Here is an 18,381-nt window from a genome sequence, read left to right on the forward strand (position 1 = left end):
TTTTGGAAAGGAAGGTGGCTTTTGAAATATGTTAGACTTCTTATGAGTATTAATAGATAAGATCCCTTACTTCGACTTCCAAAACCAGGAAATCCTTATTTATCTAAAGACCATGTACTGGTATTCTAGTTTATAGACAGGAGTTTTGGACAGTATAAAAAATATACAGTTCCTCAGTTCAGTTCAGTTGCTCAGTCATGTCCTACTCTTTGCGACTCCATGAACTGCAGCGTGCCAGGCCTCCCTGTCCATCACTAACTGCTGGAGTCTACCCAAACCCATGTCCATTGAGTCGGTGATGCCATCCAACCATCTTATCCTCTGTCATCCCCTTCTCCTCCTGCCCTCAATCCCTCCCAGTGTCAGAGTCTTTTCCAATGAGTCAGCTCTTCTCATCAGGTGGCCAAAGTATTGGAGTTTCAGCTTCAGCATCAGTCCTTCCAATGAACACCCAGGACTGAGCTCCTTTAGGATGGACTGGTTGGATCTCCTTGCAGTCTAAGGGGCTCTCAAAAGAGTCTTCTCCAACACCACACTTCAAAAGATCCATTCTTTGGTGCTCAGCTTGCTTAATAGTCTCTCACATCCATACATGACCACTGGAAAAACCATAGCCTTGACTAGACAGACCTTTGTTGGCAAAGTAGTGTCTCTGTTTTTTAATAGGCTCTCTAGGTTTGTCATAACTTTCCTTCCAAGGATTAAGCATCTTTTAATTTCGTGGCTGCAGTCACCATCTGCAGTGATTTTGGAGCCCCCCCCAAAATAAAGTCAATTGTTTCCCCATCTACTTGCCATGAAGTGATGGGACCGGATGCCATGATCTTAGTTTTCTGAATGTTCAGCTTGAAGCCAACTTTTTCACTCTCCTCTTTCACTTTCATCAAGAGGCTCTTTAGTTCTTTTTCACTTTCTGCCATAAGGGTGGTGTCATCTGCATATCTGAGGTTATTGAGATATCTCCCAGCAATCTTGATTCCAGCTTGTGCTTCCTCCAGCCCCGCATTTCTCATGATGTACTCTGCATATAAATTAAATAAGCAGGGTGACAATATACAGCCTTGATGTACTCCCTTTCCTATTTGGAACCAGTCTGTTGTTTCATGTCCAGTTCTAACTGTTGCTTCCTGACCTGCATATAGGTTTCTCAAGATGGTATCCCCATCTCTTTCAGAATTCTCCACTGTTTATTGTGATCCGCGTAGTCAAAGGCTATGAAATATTCAATGAAGCAGAAATAGATGTGTTTCTGGAACTCTCTTGCTTTTTCGATGATCCAGCGAATGTTGGCAATTTGATCTCTGGTTCCTCTGCTTTTCTAAAACCAGCTTGACCATCTGGAAGTTCATGGTTCATGTATTGCTGAAGCCTGTCTTGGAGAATTTTGAGCATTGCTTTATTAGTGTGTGAGATGAGTGCTATTGTGCAGTAGCTTGAGTATTCTTTGGCATTGCCTTTCTTTGGGATTGCAGTGAAAACTGACCTTTTCCAGTCCTGTGGCCACTGTTGAGTTTTCCCAATTTGCTGACATATTGAGTGCAGCATTTTTACAGCATCATCTTTCTAAGATTTGAGATAGCTCAACTGGAATTCCATCGCCTCCACTAGCTTTGTTCTTAGTGATACTTCCTAAGGCACACTTGACTTCACATTCCAGGATGTCTGGCTCAGGTGAATGTGATTGATCACAGCATCGTGATTATCTGGGTCGTGAAGATCTTTTTTGTACAGTTCTGTATATTCTTGCCACCTCCTCTTAATATCTTCTGCTTTTGTTAGGTCCATACCATTTCTGTCCTTTATTGAGCCCATCTTTGCATAAAATGTTCCCTTGGTATCTCTAATTTTCTTAAAGAGATCTCTAGTCTTTCCTATTCTATTGTTTTCCTCTATTTCTTTGCATTGATCACTGAGGAAGGCGTTCTTATCTCTTCTTGCTATTCTTTGGAACTCTGCATTCCAATGGGTATATCTTTCCTTTTCTCCTTTGCTTTTCACTTCTCTTCTTTTCTCAGTTATTTGTAAGGCCTCCCCAGACAGCCATTTTGCTTTTTTGCATTTCTTTTTCATGGGGATGGTCTTGATTCCTGTCTCCTGTACAAAGTTACAGACCTCCATCCATAGTTCATCAGCCACTCTGTCTGTCAGTTCTAATCCCTTAAATCTATTTCTCACTTCCACTGTATAATCATAAAGGATTTAATTTAGGTCATACCTGAATGGTCTAGTGTTTCTCCCCACTTTCTCCAATTTAAGTCTGGATTTGGCAATAAGGAGTTCATGATCTGAGCCACAGTCAGCTCCCAGTCTTGTTTTTGCTGATTGTATTGAGCTTCTCCATCTTTGACCGCAAAGAATATAGTCAATCTGATTTTGGTGTTGACCATCTGGTGATGTCCATGTGTAGAGTCTTCCCTTGTGTTTTTGGAAGAGGGTGTTTGCTATGACCAGTGTGTTCTCTTGGCAGAAGTTTATTAGCCTTTGCCCTGCTTCATTCTGTACTCCAAGGCCAAATTTGCCTGTTACTCCAGGTGTTTATTGACTTCTTACTTTTGCATTCCAGTGCCCTGTAATGAAAAGGACATCTTTTTCAGGTGTTAGTTCTAGAAGGTCCTGTACGTCTTCATAGAACCATTCAACTTCAGCTTCTTCAGCGTTGCTGGTCAGGGCATACACTTGGATTACAGTTCTTAGCAGGTGTTTTGTGTAGAAAGTAATGAGCATTTACCCACAACACAATTTTATTATAATTATTATTATTGAATAAATACAAACCATAGGCGATTATATACTTCCTACATCTGAAAACACGCTTGCCAACTTCCCAACTAATGTGCCACTCTTGCCACATCTTTTTAATTCTACATGGATCTTAAAGCTCACCAGACATTGTAGGAATTTTATACAGTCAATATTTATTAATAAATCAATGGTGGTAGTAGTTTAGTTGCTAAGTCATGTCTGACTCCTTGTGAGCCCATGGACTGTAGCCAGCCAGGGTCCTATGTCCATAGGATTCTCCAGGCAAGAACACTGGAGTGGCTAGCCATTCCCCTCTCCAGGGGTCGTCCTGACCCAGGGATCAAGCCTAGGTCTCCTGCACTGCAGACAGATTCTTTACCAACTTAGCTACCAGGGAAGCCCTAATAAACAAATACTGACACATTATCATTTACTGAAGTTCATAATTTATTCAGATTCCTTTAGTTTTTACCTAATGTCTTTTTTTCTGTTCTAGAATTCCATCCAAGATACCATGTTACATATAGTTTTCTTATTTCCTGAGATTCATTTTGGCTGATGTTTTTGTAATGGTTAGACTGGGGTTGTGGGCTTTTGGAAGGAAAACCACAGAAGTAAAATGCTATTTTTATCATGTCATATCACAGGTTTATACTATCTCGTTGACATCACTTTTACTGTTGACCTTAATCCTTTGAATTAGTGGTTGTCAAGTTTCTTTCCTGTAAGTTTACTCTCTCGCTCTCTCTTTTTTAATTTTTCCACACTATACTCCTTGGAGAGAAGTCCTATGCCCACTCACACTTAAGGAGTGGAGTTATATTCCTCCTCAAGGGCATAATATCTACTTAAATTATTTGGGATTCTTCTGCATGGGAGCTTTTTCTCTTTTTTCTCATTCATTTCTTTATTCAGTTATTTATTTATGTTGTGGACATTTACTTTATATTTTGAGTTACAATGCAACTTTGTATTAAAACTTTGTTACTCAGGTTGTTTTGGCTTTGGTCCTTCGGAACTCTTTCAGTGACTCCCATATTCCTTTGATATAAGTCCATCTTTGTCAGCATTTTGTTTTCGTGGGTTTTTTAAAAATTTTTTTTATTTTGGAGCACTTCATTATTTCTGTTACTATAAGATCCTCCAAGTTTATTTTGAATATTTCCTACCCTAGTCCTGGGATCAACCATTTCCCTGGTGAGCCCTGGTTTCTTTTATTGAATAATGGTATTAGAAATCAAAATCAGGTTGCTGGTGAACTTATCGCTTCTGAAGTGACATACTTCTAGTTTCTCTTATCTGACATAGCGAGGGCATAAATGTATGTTTACCAATCATGTAAATGTGTGTGTGTATTCAGTTTCTCTATCATGTCTGATTATATGTGACCCAACGGACTGTAGCCTCTCAGGCTCCTTTGTCCATGGAATTTTCCAAGCAAGAATACTGGAGTGGGTTGCCATTTCCTCTTCTAGGGAATCTTCCCAGCCCAGGGATGGAACACACATCTCCTGCTTCTCCTGCATTGCGGGCAGATTCTTTACCACTGAGCCACACCAGGGAAGCCCAGCCACGTGTATATACATAGCTATACCTACCTACCTACCTACCTGTCTATCTACCTATTATACAGATAATACAACTATCTGCATCTGTATTAAGCTATACAGGAGTTCTTGCTTCCTCCCCTTGTTTTTCTGTAATCACCCTCCACCCCACAACAGGGAGAAACTTGTTCCTGCTTTTTGCTATCCATTTACCTAGTTGTTCAATTCCAATATGCATGTATAGCAGTTTCAGAGTTGGTAACCTGTACCCTGTGGGGTGCAACTTTACCAACCAGAAGACAGTGTTCATGTACAATTTCTTCTGCATTTAGTTTTATGGAGTCCATATATTTCCAGCATTACTTAGGTCAGCATCTTTTCCGTGCGTCCTCTTCAGTGAGATTATTTCATACATTTGCAATATGATCAGATTGTTTTGGTTCCCACCTCTCCTTTAATGCATTTATTTTTCACATGTTTATTCTGGATGTTTTCTTTTGACCTATGTTCTAGTTTACTAACTTGCTCTTCAACTGAATTTATTGTACTATCAAAAACCTTCATTGGGTTCTTAATTTTGATTATTATAATTTCCAATTACATGTTTTTCTATTGATTATTTTTAATAGTTTCCAGTTCCTGTCAAAATTCCTAATTATGTCTATCAATTCTTTGAACACATAGTCTGTATCTCATAACTTTACTACTTGGATCTCACGTGAGTTTATTTATATTGTCTGTTTTTTTCCTCTTGGTTTGTTATCACTTTTTATTTCTTCTTCTGCCTGGTTGATTTTTTTTTTTTATTAATTGAATTCCCGCTTGATTTCAGTACTGTGCTGAATACGGGGAATTTCAGAGCAAATATGTATATTAACACAATCTTTGTCCCTGAGGCACTTACAGTCTTGTAAGGGAGATACAAATTAATTAAAGAATCAAACCAATCAGTGTGAAGTCATAACTGTGATAGATACTTTCAAGGAGAGGACTGTGTTTCTATAGGAATATAAAATAAGAGGATAGAAGATTTGATCTCATCATAGAGGTTAGGGAAAACATCCTCAAGAAGTGACAGTTGCTATGAGACTTAAGTATAGGGGTTGGCAAGATACATGGAGGAAATAAGAGTATTCCAGGCCAAAGGAATACCATCTGCACAAGTTCTGAGGTGATAGGGAGAATGACATGTTCAAAGACCCTAAGGAAGTCCGGATGGTCTAGAAGGCAGAGGCAAGGAGGAAGTGGACCATCATATGGGGTTGAGAGACATGCAAGGTTCAGACCTTGCAGTGCTTTGTGGCAATGTTGAGGATTCTGGTCTTCATGCCAAGGACAGTGAGGGGGCCATTGAAGTGTTCAGAGAAATGATGTGATGATGAGGATGGTATATCCCAGAGATCAAACGATGTTTGGGCAGACGGCCCTCATTGGGGTTCATATCAGCAAAAGTTGGGATTTCCCAGGTGTCACTAGTGGTAAAGAACTTGCCTGCCAAAGCAGGAGACATAAAAGACACAAGTTCAGTTCCTGGGCCAGGAAGATCCCTTGGAGGAGGGCATGGACACCCACTCCTGTATTCTTGCCTGGAGAATCCCATGGACAGAGGAGACTGGTGGGCTACAGTCCATGGGGTCACAAAGAGTTGGACACGACTGAAGCTACTTAGCATGCACACCTCTTTATTGGTCTTATCAAAGATTCTGACCATGTAAATCAAATTAAGTTGCTCTCCTAATTAAAACTATCCAATGACTTCTCACTGCCTTTAGACTAAAATCTAAATTACTTTTTTAAAACTGAATCTCCAAGACCCATCCTATATGTATTGCCTGATCAAGCTACCTCATGATACCCTCCTCTTCACTCATTATGTTCCTTTTGTAGGGGACTTATTTCTGTCTCTTGAATTTGCCAAAATTACTTCATTTTTAGGGACTTGCAGTTGCTGTTCTCTTTTTTCTGGAGTTTTCTTTCCACTTTTTCTTTTATACTAGAGACTCTCTGATTTTTCCAATTGTCAACCATGTGTTATTGCCTCAAGTTCTTTTGTAATCATTATCATTTTATTTATAATACTTCTCATCCTCTGAAAGTGTTCATGTTTTTATTTACACATTAACTATTGTCATCCTACCCCCTACCCCACAAGGTATCTTATCTGATTAGTTTGTCACTATATTCCCAGCACCTAATACAATATCTGGCACATATTATGCAGTCAACTGAGAAAAAGGAGGAGATAGGGAGAAAAAAACCAATTCTCTCTTTTAATCAAATAAAAAATGTTTATTACATATTATCTTCACAGTGTGGCTACAGTTTTTCCCCCATTGATTAATATATATTATGTAATAGACCTTACAAATAGTAAAGTATTTCTTGTGGGTTTTTGTACTAAGAATACAAATTCAATAAGTCAGGCCGTATCTATTGTACATATGAAAATAAGTCTCGTAGGCACCAGATAACTTCCTGGAGTTTACTCTGCTTTAAGTGACCGTCTGACCTGACCTTGAATCCTGTCTCTTGACTTTGTCTGCTGTTCTTCCCATGCTAGTTCTCTATGACACCATAGAGACTAATATTGTCACAAGAAGCAGAATATAACCGAATGGGTCAGATAAAATTAGAAGTGGTTTCAAATTTTGCTGACTCAAGTCTTTGCCCATTTTTAGAATCACACTCAGATTTATTAATATCTTCTGGCTCTGGTATGTTTAAATAACTTTCTTTAATTTACATACTTATTTCTTAGACTGACCACTGGCAGTGTAACTGAGGATACACCCAATCTCACTTAAAACCTACTCCTTTAAAAATTTTAAACTAATTATACAGTCTCTGGGGCTTTAGAATCTCTGAGAAGCCTGAATTAACAATGGGTTCCAATTGTTTACAATCTACAGTGCTTTTCACAGCATTCAGAGAGAGTGAGGGGATTGTGAGCCACTTCCACCTGGGGACATTTCCGGCACAGCCTTCTTTCTACTAAACTGTGTACTTCTTGGAGCTAAGGTTAGGTTTACATCTGGGGGATAGTTCTGGCACAGCTGTGCAGAAGAGGAGTGCGCGGGCTCTTTCTGCAGTAACCTGCTGCTGTGCCAGTCTAGCCACGGCAACAGTGATGCACATTTAGCAGAGGCGGTGCTTCAGAGGGCAGGGAAAGTGCACTCCTCTCAGGGATTCTGTATCACGGAAGTCACACAGTTGACATTTGTCTGAAATCCTCTGCCTTTACTCCCTTCACTTTTTTACTTGGACTCTAGTTTTCTTTTCTTACTTCATTGTACTTGGAACTGTGTGTGTACTGGGGGGTAGGGCAGAGATGCAAAATCTTGCTTTAGTTCTAAGAAGTATATGGTTTAGTAGGAAGATATAGAGGGCCTCCCAGAAGGCTGGGTGGTGAAGAATATGTCTGCCAATGTAGGAGACTCAGGAGATGTGGGTTCGATCCCTGGGTCAGGAAGATGCCCTGGAGAAGGAAATGGCAACCCCCTCCAGTATTCTTGCCTAAGAAATCTCATGGACAGAGGAGCCTGGCAGGCTACAGTCCATAGAGTTGCAAAGAGTCAGATACAACTGAGTGACTGAGCATGCATGTAGGAAAATATAGAACTTAGTTTTAAACAACTATAATGGAAATTAAAATTTGGGATAGATGTAGCCTAGAATGTATGGTTAAAAACTTGCTTCTTAGAGTTAGGCAGACTTGGAGTTCAGTTTGAGACTCTATTATTGGGTTGTCCAAAAAGTTTGTTCAGGTTTTTCTGTACCATCTTAGGAAAAAAAACTTCTTGGCCAATGCAATACTTATATGTTAGGTTGTTTTAGACAGAATACTTAGCCTTCGTAAGATTTGATTTTCTCATCTGGAAAATTGGGGTAACAATAACTACATGTGTCATTTCACACAATTTCATTCATGATACATTTATGTAAATGGACTAATACAGTTCTTGGCATGTAGTAACTGCTTGATAAATGTTAGCCTTTATCATTATTATATATCTGTATATAAATTTTAAATTGGTTTCAACTCCTTCTGCTCTTAGTGCATGACTGCGTTTTGCATTAAGGAAATACCATTAGTACAGTTGGAAAAAGGAAAAATACAGGGTGTATGGGGAAGTGGCCAGTCTCAGTTTGGCCAGATTCTGTGATCTGTATAGTGAAGTCTTGAAATATAAGTGATGAATCAATGAGGGTCACTTAAGGTGAAGCTTGAAGAGTTTTGAGTGACAAATCTATATTTAAATCAACGTGTATGGGTAGGTAGTGAAGGATGGCATACTGTTTAAAAGGGAGTTCTGGAGTCAAAGTACTCAGGTTCACCCCCAGCTCCATTGTTCACTGCTGCATGATGTTGGGCTAATTAATACACAATTTCTATCTGCCTCAGTTTCCTCATGGTTAAAAATGTTACTAATATCAAAGGCTTCTTGTGAACATGGTGAGATATTGCAAGTTCATTATTAGCTGAGAACCTGGCAAAACACTAAATAAATGGTAGCTATTATTATTGTTAGTGTTATTTCAGCTGAACTGAGTAGTTGATTTGCAAGTAGCAGAAACAAAAGACAGCCCTTTTAGTGTTATTTTCTAACTAAAATGGGCATGGTGATAAATTTTGAGTAAGACAGCCATGAAAAGTGGTATTTTAAACCTCTTCTCCAATCCCCAAAGTTTTGGGTTTTCTGCAGTAGTTTCCTGACCATTTAGTCAGTTTCTACGCAAAATAGCATGTACATATGCAATTTACATATATCAACATGTCATTGGCAGCTTATAGTGTGTGAACTATCAATATAGTATAGGTAGTAAATCTATTTCTGAAAGTCGTGTGTATATTAGCTTTTGTAAAGTTGAAAATTTTAAGGAAAAAGAAGTTTATTCAGAAAAATGTTGTCATTAATCTATTTTTAAAATGTAAGAGATCATTGCCCACCCCACTTATCATCTTTCTAAATCCAAGTATCCATGTGCTGATTTATTTGGCTGGGCAAAGGCTGCATAAATATTTTCTAGTAAATAGCATTATGGAGAGAGCTGCTGCTGCTGCTAAGTTGCTTCAGTCGTGTCCGACTCTGTGCAACCCCATAGACGGCAGCCTACCAGGCTCTCCCATCCCTGGGATTCCCTAGGCAAGAACACTGGAGTGGGTTGCCATTTCCTTCTCCTATGCATGAAAGTGAAAAGTGAAAGTGAAGTCGCTCAGTCTTGTCCGACTCTTTGCGACCCCATGGACTGCAGCCTACCAGGCTCCTCTGTCCATGGGATTATCCAGGCAAGAGTACTGGAGTGGGGTGCCATCGCCTTCTCCGATGGACAGAGCTACCAAAAGCCAAATCAGAGTTAATCTTGATTTTTTTCTTTTCTGTTTTCAGAAAATCTACAAGTATTTCAACCTGCTATTATTAATTTTCAGTGTGTCAGTTTTCCTTAGGTGCCAACATTGGACAGGTAGCCTAATGCTTTCTGTGAAAACTTAAAGTAGATGAATAATAAATAGGAATGTCACTTCCTTAGAAAAACTAAAAGAGCCAAGAGTTCTCACCTTTGATTAGTACAGGCTAGAGTGACAATTGGCACCTGCAGTCTCACAGGTGAATTTTTTTCTCAGTGGGGTTCAACCAGATCACAAAGAATCATTCTACTGAGTTTCTTGAATTTCAGTGTGATTATGAGGCTCATGTTAGAAACCTTAATGGAACATTTTGCTGGAAAAGACAAGCAAATAGATCATGCTACAAGTAGGTAAGTTTCAGGGCAAAGGCTGAGTGTCAGAGAAGTTTCATCCATCTGGAACTGTCTCTAACTCAGTGATTGCAGCATGGAGATTGCTGCCTAACGCAGGTTCTTTTTTTTTCTCATCTCCTTCTATCTTGTTTTTCTCTCCCCCCTTGCTCTTCCTCTTTTCCATCTTCACTAGGAGTTGATATCTCTACTATCAGGAACTCCTTTGGTCAATGACCACAGGGAACTCAGTAGGTAATTTCTGTGACCTGTTGTTTAAAGCCAGCCATGTCCAGAGCTATATCTAAGTCTCTTAATAGAGTAGAATTAATCGTATTGTAATCTAGATGTATCCATTTGGGAAGGGATCCCAGTTTCATCCAGGATATTGTATGCTTGAATATTCATGGTCATCTTGCTGTGTCTCACACCAAACCCCCTTTCATTGTCATCCTTACCCCCAAGCCAGCATATCTTTTTCTCCTACCTCGCCACTTACAATTATTACATATTTACATACTATGTGATTATATATTACAGAAAGATACCCTATATATCAGTTCTCTTCTAGTTATGGAATATTGGAAGCTGGGTATCAGTAAATGTTTTTTATTAATGTTTATAGCTATTTTCAAATAGTGAGAGTAGTGTAATGCATGCATTTCAGGGACTAGGATACTTCATGTGTTTGTGTGTTCTCATGAGCACCAGAATTGTGACTGGCACAGAACACGTACTGTATACAAGTTTCCTCATCAAGGTGATTGTATATTCATCAAATTTATTTCCTTTTTAAAAAATAGGGAAGAACTTTGTATAATTTCAGTACTTGGAACTCTTGATCCCTTTTTGAGGTGTCCAAAAATGAAATTCTTGCCTCCATGTGGCTATAGAAAATAAAAGAATCTTTGTTTTTTTTTTTAAAGAGGATCATGTGGTCATATTTTTGTAGTTTTCTCAAGACCTTATAGTTGATTGGAGAGAAACTTATAACAGGCTTTCTCCTATCCTAAAGAAGTGTCCCTTATTACAAGTTGAGATGGTGGGTCTTTGAAAGTACTTAACCTTGAGAGAGTAAATACTTTTAAAAGAGAAGAAAATATACATCTACTGATACCAAATTAAATGCAAATAGAATCTGGAAGCTTGTTTTATACTTCAGTTCAGTCGCTCAGTCGTGTCCGACTCTTTGAGACCCCATGAATCTCAGCATGCCAGGCCTCCCTGTCCATCACCAACTCCCAGAGTTCACTCAGACTCACGTCCATCGAGTCAGTGATGCCATCCAGCCATCTCATCCTCGGTCGTCCCCTTCTCCTCCTGCCCCCAATCCCTCCCAGCATCAGAATGTTTTCCAATGAGTCAACTCTTTGCATGAGGTGGCCAAAGTACTGGAGCTTCAGCTTTAGCATCATTCCTTCCAAAGAAATCCCAGGGTTGATCTCCTTCAGAATGGACTGGTTGGATTTCCTTGCAATCCAAGGGACTCTCAAGAGTCTTCTCCAACACCACAGTTCAAAAGCATCAATTCTTCTGCACTCAGCCTTCTTCATAGTCCAACTCTCACATCCATACATGACCACAGGAAAAACCATAGCCTTGACTAGATGGACCTTAGTCAGCAAAGTAATGTCTCTGCTTTTGAATATGCTATCTAGGTTAGTCATAACTTTTCTTCCAAGGAGTAAGCGTCTTTTATACTTAGACCTTTAAAAACAATTGTTTCATATAAAAGTCCCTGTTTTAGTTTATCAGGGATTTAAAAAGGACTGTTGTCAGATACATTTTTACTAAATCACCATTGATCCCACCTGGGACTTTGGAAAGAAGCAGGCAGTTGATTGTGGGCATCTCTAGGGTAACAACCTGTTGTCTATGGATCTATGTATCTAAGGCCTGGGTAGGTCTCTGGACAAAACCAGTCTGGTTTGCAAATGCACATGCTAGCACTCACTACATTATCTGGAAAGTGCTTTCCTTAAGATAAAGTGGACAACCCAACCAGAACTCCTTCTTCCTTTTTGAATGTGTTGCTTCTTGCTCCAACTAATTTCTGACGTTGAAGGAAGAAACCAAATCACCTTTGACTCTGGAAAAAATGTAGTTCCTGGAGCTCAGAGTGAGTTCATTTCTAGAAGCACTTCATCTTGCTTCAGCCAATTGAGTGACATGTAAGATTATCAACATTTAGCAAAGAGGACAGCCTCAATCAATTAAATGTTCTCTTTGGCAACACATACACTAAAACTTGAATTATATGGAGAAGGTTAGCATGGCATCTCACAAGGATGACATGCAAATTTGTGAAGTGTTCCATATTTTGGGGGCTTCCCTGGTGGCTCAGATGGTAAAAAATCTGTCTGCAATGTAGGAGACGCAGGTTTGATCCCTAGGTTGGGAAGACCGCTTGAGAGGTGAATGGCTACCCACCACAGTATTCTTGCCTAGAGAATTTCATGAACAGAGAAGCCTAGCAGGCTATAGTCCATGGGGTCACAAAGAGTCAGGTATAACTGAGGACTAACTCTTTCACTTTTCAAACCAATCATAGAATTTTGAGCAAATAAAAACCTTTGAGAATGTCTGACTCTCTTACAAATGACAAAGTGGAGATTTGGAGAAATTAAGTGGTTTAACTGAAGTCATACAGATAATTACTGGCAGAAGTATATTTCTAGAAGTAGGTTCCTGGCTCATTTATAATCACCCAGGGAGATAATAATACTGTATATGCCAGGCCTGTACTTCTTCCATCTTTTGCTTCCACAAATTGTACTGGGATGCTTTCAAATCTCCACTGGATAAAATGAGATTAAAGTTGCTATTGTCTGGGCTTGAATCCAGGCATATCAGATCTAGATGCCCCCTTTCTCAAACTGTGTTCTTCACTGACCAAGAATTACCTGTGAGGACAGGTACAGCATCATATTTACAGAAGAAAAAAGTGCAGTGGTCATTCTTTGAAAGGATACAAGCATCATATTTTCCATTCTCTTCCTACTATTTGGAATCAAAAACAAAGAAAGTCTTTGATTACTCTAAGTGCTGTAGTCTTGATCAAAACAGTTGACGTCTATGGACCTCTTTTATCTCATTAAAAAAAAATGATCAGGGAGATTGCAAAGTATTGTGCTAAGAGACAGATTGTCAGATTATCTGTTGGAGGTAAATATTTCTGGGGTTCTGCAAACAGGATCATCTATAAGTTAGTTTTTAGGAACAGAATATAAATTTACATCCATATGTTCATTATTACCTGTGTTACATTAGGAAGGACAGTATCAGGGAAGACAAGCAACTGTGATCTCCAAAAAGTTCCCAAGAGACCTTTTACTAGTGATACTTTGTCTACCTGATTTCCCCTGGGGATAGACAGAAAGGAAGACCTTCTTAGCAACACTGCAAAAGCAACAAGAAGTCCTAAGAGGTTTAGTGGCCAAACTGGAAAGTTTTTGGTCTAAAGGAAAATCATAGTTTACTAGAATTTTAGGACTTTAATACTACTGCCTGTGAAGAATATTAGCCATCAATGGGATTATATATATTAGGTGAAACAGAAGCTCAGATAGTAAGTGGGATCAACCTTGTCCATAAAAAACTTGAGAAAGTGTTTATTGATAACTTAAAATCTCTAAGCTATTAACAATCTTTCTGAGTGGGGAGTAGTGAAAGATCAGAATATACAAGGTGAACACTGTGGCAAAAATTTTGCCTTTTTAAGCAATATGTGCATCATGCAAAATGCTGGGCTTGATGAAGCCCAAGCTGGAATCAAGATGGCCAGGAGAAATATCAATAACCTCAGATATGCAGATGATACCACCTTTTTGGCAGAAAGTGAAGAAGAACTAAAAAGCCTCTTGATGAAAGTGAAAGGAGAGTGAAAAAGGTGCCTTAAAACTCAACATTCAGAAAACTAAGATCATGGCATCTGGTTCCATCACTTCATGGCAAATAGATGGGGAAACAATGGAAACAGTGAGACTTTATTTTCTTGGGTCCAAAATCACTGCAGATGGTGACTGCAGCCATGAAATTAAAAGATGCTTGCTCCTTGGAAGAAGCAAGCAATATGTAGACCATCATCACTAAGATTTTTTTATATTATTTCATTCTACTTTATATTTCATATATATATATATATATATATATATATATATATATATATATATATATATCTGCATCCCTCCCAACTATTTTTTAGAGGGCAGAAGTGTCTGCATTACTTACCCCAATGTCCCCCAAAGCACAATATTGAAATACTGATTTCAAGGAATTGTTTTTATTCTAAAACGCAACTGCCACCACCGCCACAGTAGAGTATCCTCGGTTTCAGATAATTGTAGGAGAAAGTTTTTATAAATGTTCACGAATCATAAAACTAATCATTTTTAATCTGCAAACTAGGACCAGTTCAACTGAAGGCTTCCATGGTTAGTGAATCACTAAGATAAACTATTTGTTTCAAGTTTGCAAATCCTAAAATTGTTTCAAGCAACCATTTCCCTTTTCTTCATCTCTTGGAGTAATTAACAGAAGTTTAGGCATAGCTTCTTGTTAGACTCTTGGAGGTCAGATTATCATGGTGCAGTATTTGAGACCATCAACTTCACCTAGGATGCCCCAATATCGTGTTATCAGTCCCAGAAAGCTGGAAGACCTAGACTGCTAGGAGGTATTTAGATCATCTGTAACCACATTATCCTTCGGACTCTGTGTACATCTCTCTTAATTCATTGAGCTATACTTCAGTGTTTCAATTTCACCAACATTTATGCTATTTGAAACTATTTACTTTTTTATGTATCAAACATAGCATATTTGCTGTGTGTCAGAAGACTCATTCTTATTTCCTAGATATAATAAAATGTGTTAAATCAAGACAGTGGCCAATGACAAGGGAAGAACAGCTGTATGAATACAGTGTTCTAAGTGTTTATGCTTAGACCTTTATAAAGTCTCTACATACTGTAGTTCGTGCCGTCAAAAAAACTTATAAATGAGTGGATAGGTGCTGTCATGGTTTGATCATAGGTATTTATCATGTTATTCAAGTGTTTGATGTATTTTTTAAATGACTAACTTGAATAACATGATAAATACCTATGATCAAACCATGACAACATTTAAATGTACCATAAAAGTGCATTTTATGGCAGAAAGTGAAGAAGAACTAAAGAGCCTCTTGATGAAAGTGAAAGAGGAGAGTGAAAAGGTTGGCTTAAAGCTCAACATTCAGAAAACTAAGATTATGGCATCCGGTTCCATTACTTCATCATTCAGAAAACTAAGATTATGTCATCCGGTTCCATTACTTCATGGCAAATAGATGGGGAAACAGTGGAAACAGTGGCTGAGTTTATTTTTCTGGGCTCCCAAATCACTGTAGATGGTGACTGCAACCAAGAAATTAAAAGACGCTTACTCCTCGGAAGGAAAGTTATGACAAACCTAGACAGCCTATTAAACAGCAGAAACGTTACTTTGCCAGCAAAGGTCCATCTAGTCAGAGCTATGGTTCTTCCAGTGGTCAGGTATGGATGTAAGAGTTGAACTATTAAGAAACTGAGCACTGAAGAATTGATACTTTTGAACTGTGGTGTTGGAGAAGACTCTTGAGAGTCCCTTGGGCTATAAAGAGATCTCACCAGTCCATCCTAAAGGAGATCAGTCTTGGGTTTTCATTGGAAGGACTGATGTTGAAGCTGAAACTCCAATACTTTGGCCACCTGATGCGTAGAGCTGACTCATTGAAAAAGACCCTGATAGTGGGAAAGATTGAGGGCGGGAGGAAAAGGGGATGACAGAGGATGAGATGGCTGGATGGCATCACCAACTCAATGGACATGAGTTTGAGTGAACTCTGGGAGTTGATGATGGACAGGGAGGCCTAGAGTGCTGCAGTTCATGGGATCACATAGAGTTGGACAGGACTGAGCGACTGAACTGAACTGAACTGAAAAGTGCATTTGTGAACAGAGGCTAACAGCTCTTTTGCTCAAGAACCTTTCATTCAGCTGGGACCGTACAATATCTAGTGTGTTTTAAAGTATAACCAATGTATGCTGTGATTGAAATATTAGATAACACAAGAGATAATGCATGATTGTATACAGTTGCCATACAATTAAAATAGATCTTAAGTGCATTTGCACAAGTTCATAGGGGAAAGAAATCACAATTATTAAAAGTCCTTGTGTCCTTCAGTCACTGACATATACTTTTCTTTTGGCTGTGCCATGCTGCATCCAGGATCTTAATTTCCCAACCAGGCATCGAACCCATGACCCTGAAGTTGAAACATGGACTCTTATCAACTGTCCTGCCAGGGAAGTCACCTGACACAATTAATTCCCCTTTAATTCAAAGTGAGGGAAATTAGGAAACTACTTCTGTTTCTTGGATACTTATTATTTCCCAACTTTCTACTACTATATTATACATTTTTACACTTGGTCTCATTTCCTCTGTACAGCTCTATGAATTCAATGCTATTTTACCCATTTTAAAGATGAAGGAGTAGAAGCAAGATTAGTCACTTACCTATATAGAGAGATGACTCTAAGTAAGCAGGGAAGCTGGACTCAAATCCAAGGCTGTCTCAAAGTTCTACTCTTTACCACCCCACACTTCTAACTGAAGACTGTTGATGAACTGTAGTAGAAGGCAATGGCAACCCACTCCAGTACTCTTGCCAGGAAGGTCCCATGGATGGAGGAGCCTGGGAGGCTGCAGACCATGGGGTCACTAGGAGTTGGACACGACTGAGCGACTTCACTTTCACTTTTCACTTTCATGCATAGGAGAAGGAAATGGCAACCCATTCCAGTGTTCTTGCCTGGAGAATCCCATCGACAGGGGAGCCTGGTGGACTGCCATCTAGGGGGTCACACAGAGTCAGACATGACTGAAGTGACTTAGCAGCAGTAGGTTCTATGTATATCCTTTTGAGAACTGTCAATGGGTTAGCAGATTAGACATGAACATAGATGCTGCCTGATCAATCTCAAATTGAGATGATCTTCTAAACAAATGGTATGCCATTTCCTTTGTTATAGTCACTGAAGGATTTTGATGCTGTTTCTAAATGTAGGGGATTCTGAGACAATTTACAGAACCAATATTTGGAGGCAAAAATTCACCCATTTGCAGGCTGCTCTATATACCCCAAACCTGGCTGTTGGCATTGTGCTCAGTTAAGTGACTGAAAAATGGGTGTTTTAATGTCCTTGAATTCATCCTTTAAATATTGCCTTCTTTTAGAGAGAGAAAATATGTTTTCTTAGCATGTATGTTATAACATGGTTTGTACTCAGTGGCTACTCTTTGATGTTGTCTGAGTAGATGATGGTGATGATACCCTGAGTTCCTTTCTTTCAGGTCAAGATGATCAGGCTCTTTGCCAACCAAACAGGACAAATAGGTGTCCTACCAAAAGCTAGAGAAAAACCTGCAGTCATTACTTATTTTGAAATAACATTCGCTTATAATATCTTGGTGGCTCAGAAGGTTAAGCATCTGTCTACAATGTGGGAGACCCAGGTTTGATCCCTGGGTTGGGAAGATCCCCTGGAGAAGGAAATGGCAATCCACTCCAGTACTATTGCCTGGAAAATCCCATGGACAGAGAAGCATGGTAGGCTACAGCCCATGGGGTCGCAAAGAGTCGGACATGACTGAGTGACTTTACCTTACCTATAATATCTTACTCTTTGGGCTTTCCTGGTGGCTCAGTGGTAAAGAATCTGCCTGTCAATGCAGGAGACATACATTTGATCCCTGGCTCAGGAAATTCCCCTGGAAAAGGAAATGACAACCCACTCCAGTATCCTTGGCTAGGATAGCCCATGGACAGAGAAACCTGGCGGGCTACTGTCCATGGGGTCACGAAGAGTCGGACATGACTGAGCAACTAAACAAGATCTTATTGTTTGTTTAGGATGCCTTGACCACAGGGATTTAGTGGTTCAACCATTTTCTGTCATGGCGACATGTTCAATACTGTTTTGTCAAGGTGATGAATCTTAAGGTGGAGCAGGAGTTTACAATTCAGTCCCTGGGGACTTTGCACTCCATCTTTCCCGTCCATATGAAGTGATTGGCATCTATTCAGACAAATAGTTCAAAGGCTAAGTAAACTTCGGTACACAAGGGGAAATATGAGCACCCAGTGGCCAGGGAGTAGATTTGGCTCCATTCCATATACATAGTTCATGTATCAGGAGATAAGAAATCCTGGCTACTAAGGTTGGGTGGAGGCAACCCCTGTGGCTCCATGTACAGTATTCACATAACTGGAATCATAGATATGGTCCAGGATGCACCAGTGATCAGCTGGAGTGTGCTCTTGGATAGC

The 18,381-nt window shown here is 39.4% G+C and overlaps 1 protein-coding gene and 1 non-coding gene across 2 annotated transcripts in view; both read left to right on the plus strand.

Annotated features, from left to right (window-relative positions):
- The window catches only part of KCTD16 (potassium channel tetramerization domain containing 16), a 309,259-nt gene that overhangs the window by 38,429 nt on the left and 252,449 nt on the right, over positions 1–18,381 (plus strand). The gene's annotated exons all lie outside the window — the stretch shown is intronic.
- Positions 12,243–12,348, plus strand: LOC138086686 (U6 spliceosomal RNA). The gene has a single exon (XR_011145400.1). It is a non-coding gene; the product is annotated as a U6 spliceosomal RNA (small nuclear RNA).

Source organism: Capricornis sumatraensis, chromosome 9 (genome assembly GCF_032405125.1).
Source record: "Capricornis sumatraensis isolate serow.1 chromosome 9, serow.2, whole genome shotgun sequence".
Classification (NCBI taxonomy): domain Eukaryota; kingdom Metazoa; phylum Chordata; class Mammalia; order Artiodactyla; family Bovidae; genus Capricornis; species Capricornis sumatraensis.